The sequence below is a fragment of the Pseudophryne corroboree genome, chromosome 2, assembly GCF_028390025.1.
Source record: "Pseudophryne corroboree isolate aPseCor3 chromosome 2, aPseCor3.hap2, whole genome shotgun sequence".
Taxonomy (NCBI): Eukaryota; Metazoa; Chordata; class Amphibia; order Anura; family Myobatrachidae; genus Pseudophryne; species Pseudophryne corroboree.
This window is the reverse complement of record NC_086445.1, coordinates 397,180,965-397,188,760: the sequence shown is the minus strand read 5'-3', so window position 1 is coordinate 397,188,760 and position 7,796 is coordinate 397,180,965. Positions and strand designations below refer to the sequence as shown.

The 7,796-nt window shown below is 47.1% G+C and overlaps 1 pseudogene; it reads right to left on the bottom strand.

The window, feature by feature from the left end:
- Nucleotides 1–1,021: 1,021 nt before the first annotated feature.
- On the bottom strand, nucleotides 1,022–1,140 carry LOC135052175 (5S ribosomal RNA; annotated as a pseudogene).
- Nucleotides 1,141–7,796: the final 6,656 nt, after the last annotated feature.

Genomic DNA, 7,796 nt, shown 5'->3' with positions numbered 1-7,796 from the left:
TGCTGCTGGCGTCCCATGCGGGCTCCCTCCAAGATGTTGACAGCGTTCCTGCTCAGGTGCTCCCAGCTGCAGCTGCCCCGTTTCTCTTCAGTAATTTGTCCACAGGTGCCGGGAGAGCTGTACAGCTTCCCACATACCGCGATTCCTCGGCTCTTCACAACACTTTTTCTGGATGTAGCTGCGCAATGTGACAATGCAGCCGCTTCTAACAGATACACCACCCTGCTCAAAGTATGCCAGGCACAGTGGAGGGGCAGCCCTGGGGTCCTCTCTACACTACGTCTGCAACAGCTCACTGCCTGGCTACTGCAGGAAGTTGTGACAAGACACAGGGCGATCGGGCACAGGTCACAAAATACAATATTATGTATAGAAGAAAAGACCAATATCGGACAATTAATTACCCTTGGTAAAGGGAGCGAGAAAATATCCACAATTTTCTCCTATTATATGCTGTCCTAGTTGGTGGTGCGCCCAGAGCCAGAAAGTACACAGACTGGCAATGGGAGAAAAAGAAGGCTCTTGTGTGGGCGCACTCTGTACAGGAAAGGAAGTTCCTATATTATATATCAAGGAATGTTTAAAACATCTTTTTTTATTGGTAATAATAAAAACATAATTACCCATCTAAATGATCCATGAGAAAAATAAAGAATTTAATTTTTTTTTAAATCTTCTGGTCTCTTTATTTCAAAGAGTAATTGGAAAGGTTGTAGACACTGAATTGTCATACCCCCATTTCCCCTGACCAGTACAGATTTCTGTATTGATAGGACCGAGGAGTGGTCAAAACATTATTATGACAATATCCAACTGGTATCACTTATATTAAGTTAATATAATACTAATTGATGGTCACCAGACTTAAACACCTGAATTATTGACAGATGCCGCATTGGTAGATAGAAAATAAAGCATTGAGCTGCACTAGATAGAGTGGTAAGATGGGAAGGTATAAAATAGAAATAGTGGTGATACTGCTGTTGGCGTCTCTTCTCACACAGAGAGGAAAATAATTCCTACTCTACAACACCAGGTATTCGCAGGCAGTCTCCTCTCCTGGTACTAACCCGGCCCAACGCTGTTTAGCTTCCAAGATCGGACGAGATCGGGCGATGGCAGCGCGGTATGATAGTAGAGGATAGTAAGATCAGTACGCCAATGAGAGTGCACCTATATAAGAAATAATTAAGTAGGAAATGATAAAAAAAAATAGGAAAGAAAAGAGCGATGAATAAGTAAAGTGGGTGGAAATAGGTGGATCTGCTTTCCACGTTAGGCACGGTTCAACAGTTCCCACATTCGTGGTTCTGTGCTCCGTGGATTGTGGATGAGAGTCCACGAAAAGGTGAAAGAATGGATTGGTCTAAATTGTTATTCAAGGATAAACTGGGTTATAGTCCCAATATAAATTAAGTACAGGGAATTGTATCAAAAAATGATAATGAACTCCTGACATGGGCTGTTGTTATAGGCAGTGGTATTGGTCTTAGGACATGTTTTAACAGCAAGGAAAGGTTTATTTATATACGCATGTGTATGTATTTTCCAGATGTTGGGCCGTCCAAACTGACATGCAGTTGTGTGGCAAAAGGGTCCAAGATTAACAGAATATTGCTGTGGATAGGGATCCGGTCTGAAGATCGACAGTGTCTAGGTCGACCATGTTTAGGTCGACCACTATAGGTCGACAGTCACTAGGTCGACATGGATGGAAGGTCGACAGGGTTTCTAGGTCGACATGTGCTAGGTTGACAGGTCTAGAGGTCGACATGAGTTTTTCACATTTTTTTATTTTATTATTTTTTCATACTTAACGATCCACGTGGACTACGATTGGAACGGTAAAGTGTGCCGAGCGAAGCGGTAGCGGAGCGAAGGCACCATGCCCGAAGCATGGCGAGCGAAGCGAGCCATGCGAGGGGACGCGGTGCACTAATTTGGGATCCCGGTCACTCTACGAAGAAAACGACACCAAAAATAAATAAATTCCTCATGTCGACCTTTAGACCTGTCGACCTAGCACATGTCGACCTAGAAACCCTGTCGACCTTCCATCCATGTCGACCTAGTGACTGTCAACCTATAGTGGTCGACCTAAACATTGTCGACATGGATACTGTCGATAAAACGAACCACACCCGCGTGGATAAACCTGTCTGACAAAATAATTGCCACCTGTTGGAAAAATAAATAAAGCAGCCTGCCTGAAGGTTCTGGTAATACTGTTGCAAAGATCTCTCTTAGGTGTATTAATTATCACAGAGTGTTATGCTGGGCGGCGACATTAATCTCACAGCAAAAAAAAATATATATTGAACATATACATGTGTAAGTGTTTCATACATAGTGAGCCGTCTAAGACAAAATATAATAATAATATTTACATGTCAGAAAGTCCACGATCAGTGCAGATCATTACTAAGATAAACCAGTATGATAGAATTATGGCCCTCATTCCGAGTTGTTCGCTCGCTAGCTGCTTTTAGCAGCATTGCACACGGTAAGCCCCCGCCTACTGAGAGTGAATCTTAGCAAAGCAGAATTGCGAACGCAAGATTAGCAGATTTGCGAATAGAAATTTCTTTGCAGTTTCTGAGTAGCTCAAGACTTACTCTGCCACTGCGATCAGTTCAGTCAGTTTCGTTCCTGGTTTGACGTCACAAACACACCCAGCGTTCACTCAGACACTCACCCGTTTCTTCAGACACTCCCACGTTTTTCCCAGAAACGGCTGCGTTTTTTCGCACACACCCATAAAACGGCCAGTTTCCGCCCAGAAACACCCACTTCCTGTCAATCACACTCCGATCACCAGAACGAAGAAATTTCTTCGTTAAGCCGTGAGTAAAATACCAAACTTATTAGCAAATTTACTTGGCGCAGACGCACTGCGAACATTGCGCATGCGCATTAGCGACTAATCGCTCCGTTGCGAAAAAAAAAAATAACGAGCGAACAACTCGGAATGAGGGCCTATAGTCCCAATGAGGAGAAAAGCAGCTTGTCTGTGGATTTGAATAATCCTGACAAAAGATATCTATCTGATACCAAAAATCATAAAAGTTACGATATAAGAGATAATAATGTCCTGGCCTCTGTTGGAGGCTAGACTTCCAGCCCGTGTCAGAGGACAAGCCTCACATAGAAGAAATAATAATAAAATAAGAATTTACTCACCGGTAATTCTATTTCTCGTAGTCCGTAGTGGATGCTGGGAACTCCGTAAGGACCATGGGGAATAGCGGGCTCCGAAGGAGGCTGGGCACTCTAGAAAGATCTTAGACTACCTGGTGTGCACTGGCTCCTCCCACTATGACCCTCCTCCAAGCCTCAGTTAGGTACTGTGCCCGGACGAGCGTACACAATAAGGAAGGATTTTGAATCCCGGGTAAGACTCATACCAGCCACACCAATCACACCGTACAACTCGTGATATGAAACACAGTTAACAGTATGAAACAATAGAGCCTCTCAACAGATGGCTCAACAATAACCCGATTTAGTTAACAATAACTATGTACAAGTATTGCAGATAAACCGCACTTGGGATGGGCGCCCAGCATCCACTACGGACTACGAGAAATAGAATTACCGGTGAGTAAATTCTTATTTTCTCTAACGTCCTAGTGGATGCTGAGAACTCCGTAAGGACCATGGGGATAATACCAAAGCTCCCAAACGGGCGGGAGAGTGCGGATGACTCTGCAGCACCGGATGAGAGAACTCCAGGTCCTCCTCAGCCAGGGTATCAAATTTGTAGAATTTTGCAAACGTGTTTGCCCCTGACCAAGTAGCTGCTCGGCAAAGTTGTAAAGCCGAGACCCCTCGGGCAGCCGCCCAAGATGAGCCCACCTTCCTTGTGGAATGGGCATTGACAGATTTTGGCTGTGGCAGGCCTGCCACAGTATGTGCAAGCTGAATTGTACTACAAATCCAACGAGCAATAGTCTGCTTAGAAGCAGGAGCGCCCAGCTTATTGGGTGCATAGAGGATAAACAGCGAGTCAGATTTTCTGTCTTCAGCCGTCCTGGAAACATATATTTTCAGGGCCCTGACAACGTCTAGCAACTTGGAGTCCTCCAAATCCTTAGTAGCCGCAGGCACCACAATAGGCTGGTTCAGGTGAAACGCTGACACCACCTTAGGGAGAAACTGGGGACGAGTCCTCAATTCTGCCCTATCCATATGGAAAATCAGATAAGGGCTTTTACATGATAAAGCCGCCAACTCTGACACTCGCCTGGCTGAAGCCAAGGCCAATAACATGACCACTTTCCACGTGAGATATTTCAGATCCACGGTTTTTAGTGGCTCAAACCAATGTGATTTTAAGAAACTCAACATCACGTTGAGATCCCAAGGTGCCACAGGAGGCACAAATGGGGGCTGAATATGCAGCACTCCTTTCACAAATGTCTGAACTTCAGGTACTGAAGCTAGTTCTTTTTGAAAGAAAATCGACAGAGCCGAGATCTGTACCTTAATGGAGCCCAGTTTTAGGCCCATATTCACTCCTGCTTGCAGGAAATGCAGAAATCGACCTAGTTGAAATTCCTCTGTTGGGGCCTTTTTGGCCTCGCACCATGCAACATATTTCCGCCATATGCGGTGATAATGCTTTGCCGTAACATCTTTCCTGGCTTTAATAAGCGTAGGAATGACTTCCTCCGGAATGCCCTTTTCCTTCAGGATCCGGCGTTCAACCGCCATGCCGTCAAACGCAGCCGCGGTAAGTCTTGGAACAGACAGGGGCCCTGCTGCAGCAGGTCCTGTCTGAGCGGCAGAGACCACGGGTCCTCTGAGATCATCTCTTGAAGTTCCGGGTACCACGCTCTTCTCGGCCAATCCGGAACCACGAGAATTGTGTTTACTCCTCGCTTTCTTATTATTCTCAATACCTTTGGTATGAGAGGTAGAGGAGGGAACACATAAACTGACCGGTACACCCACGGTGTCACTAGAGCGTCCACAGCTATCGCCTGAGGGTCTCTTGACCTGGCGCAATACTTCTCTAGTTTTTTGTTTAGGCGGGACGCCATCATGTCCACCTGTGGACGACCCCATTGATTTACAATCATTTGGAAGACTTCTGGATGAAGTCCCCACTCTCCCGGGTGGAGGTCGTGCCTGCTGAGAAAGTCTTCTTCCCAGTTGTCCACTCCCGGGATGAACACTGCTGACAGTGCTAGTACATGATTCTCCGCCCATCGGAGAATTTTTGTGGCTTCTGCCATCGCCGTCCTGCTTCTTGTGCCGCCCTGTCGATTCACATGGGCGACTGCCGTGATGTTGTCTGACTGGATCAGCACCGGCTGGTGTAGGAGCAGGGATTTTGCTTGACTTAGGGCATTGTAAATGGCCCTTAGTTCCAGAATATTTATGTGAAGGGCAGTCTCCTGACTTGACCATAGTCCTTGGAAATTTCTTCCCTTTGTGACTGCCCCCCAGCCTCGTAGGCTGGCATCCGTGGTCACCAGGACCCAGTCCTGTATGCCGAATCTGCGGCCCTCCAGAAGATGAGCACTGTGCAGCCACCACAGAAGAGACACCCTGGTTCGTGGAGACAGGGTTATTAAACGATGCATCTGAAGATGCGATCCGGACCACTTGTCCAACAGGTCCCACTGAAAAATCCTGGCATGGAACCTGCCGAATGGAATTGCTTCGTAAGAAGCTACCATCTTTCCCAGGACCCGCGTGCAGTGATGCACCGATACCTGTTTTGGTTTTAGGAGGTCTCTGACTAGAGAAGACAACTCCCTGGCTTTCTCCTCCGGGAGAAACACTTTTTTCTGGGCCGTGTCCAGAATCATTCCCAGGAACATTAGACGTGTCGTGGGGACCAGCTGTGACTTTGGGATATTCAGAATCCAGCCGTGCTGGCTCAGCACTTCCTGAGATAGTGCTACTCCCACTAACAACTGTTCCTTGGATCGTGCCTTTATTAGGAGATCGTCCAAGTATGGGATAATTAAAACTCCCTTTTTTCGAAGGAGTATCATCATTTCCGCCATAACCTTGGTAAATACCCTCGGTGCCGTGGAGAGTCCAAACGGCAGCGTCTGGAATTGGTAATGGCAGTCCTGTACCACAAATCTGAGGTACTCCTGGTGAGAATTGTAAATGGGGACATGCAGGTAAGCATCCTTGATGTCCAGGGATACCATGTAATCCCCCTCGTCCAGGCTTGCAATAACCGCCCTGAGCGATTCCATCTTGAACTTGAATTTTTTTATGTATGTGTTCAAGGATTTCAAATTTAAAATGGGTCTCACCGAACCGTCCGGTTTCGGCACCACAAATAGTGTGGAATAGTAACCCCGGCCTTGTTGAAGTAGGGGTACCTTGATTATCACCTGCTGGGAATACAGCTTGTGAATCGCTGCTAGCACCGCCTCCCTGTCTGAGGGAGCAATCGGCAAGGCGGATTTTAGGAAACGGCGGGGTGGAGTCGCCTCGAATTCCAGCCTGTATCCCTGAGATACTATTTGAAGGATCCAGGGATCCACCTGTGAGCGGGCCCACTGATCGCTGAAATTCCTGAGGCGGGCCCCCACCGTACCTGGCTCCGCCTGTGAAGCCCCACCGTCATGCGGCGGACTTGGAAGAGGACTTGGGGAGGACTTTTGTTCCTGGGAACCTGCTGTTTGCTGCAGCCTTTTTCCCCTGCCTCTGCCTCTTGACAGAAAAGACCCTCCTTTTCCCCGCTTGTTTTTCTGGGACCGAAAGGACTGAACCTGATAAAATGGCGCCTTCTTAGGCTGTGAGGGGACATGGGGTAAAAATGCTGACTTCCCAGATGTTGCTGTGGAAACTAGGTCGGAGAGACCATCCCCAAATAATTCCTCCCCCTTATAAGGCAAGACTTCCATGTGCCTTTTGGAATCTGCATCTCCAGTCCACTGGCGAGTCCATAAGCATCTCCTAGCAGAGATAGATAATGCACTTATTTTAGATGCCAGCCGGCAGATTTCCCTCTGTGCATCTCTCATGTATAAGACTGAGTCTTTTATATGGTCAATTGTTAGCAGGATCGTGTCTCTGTCTAACGTGTCAATATTTTCTGACAGTTTATCTGACCACGCAGCGGCAGCACTGCACATCCATACTGACGCAATAGCTGGTCTGAGTATAATGCCTGAGTGTGTATATACAGACTTCAGGATCGCCTCCTGCTTTCTATCAGCAGGTTCCTTAAGGGCGGCCGTATCCTGGGACGGTAGTGCCACCTTTTTAGACAAACGTGTGAGCGCTTTATCCACCCTCGGGGGTGTTTCCCAACGTAACCTATCCTCTGGCGGGAAAGGGAACGCCATTAGTAGCTTCTTAGGAATTACCAATTTCTTATCAGGGGAAGCCCACGCTTCTTCACACACTTCATTTAATTCATCTGACGGGGGAAAAACTACAGGTAGTTTTTTCTCCCCAAACATAATACCCTTTTTTGTGGTACCTGGATGTAAATCAGAAATATTTAACACCTCTTTCATTGCCTCAATCATGCAGTGAATGGCCTTAACGGGCATTAACTTTGACTCATCGTCGTCGACACTGGTGTCAGTATCCGTGTCGACATCTACTTGTGCCACCTGAGATAACGGGCGTTTCAGAGCCCCTGATGACTTTTGAGACACCTGGACAGGCACGAGCTGAAGACTCGGCTGTCCCACAGTCGGCATGTCGTCAAATTTTTTATGTAAGGAGTCTATACGTGCACTCATTTCCTGCCATAATACCATCCACTCAGGTGTCTGACCCCCAGGGGGTGACATCCCTGCTAAAGGCATCTGCTC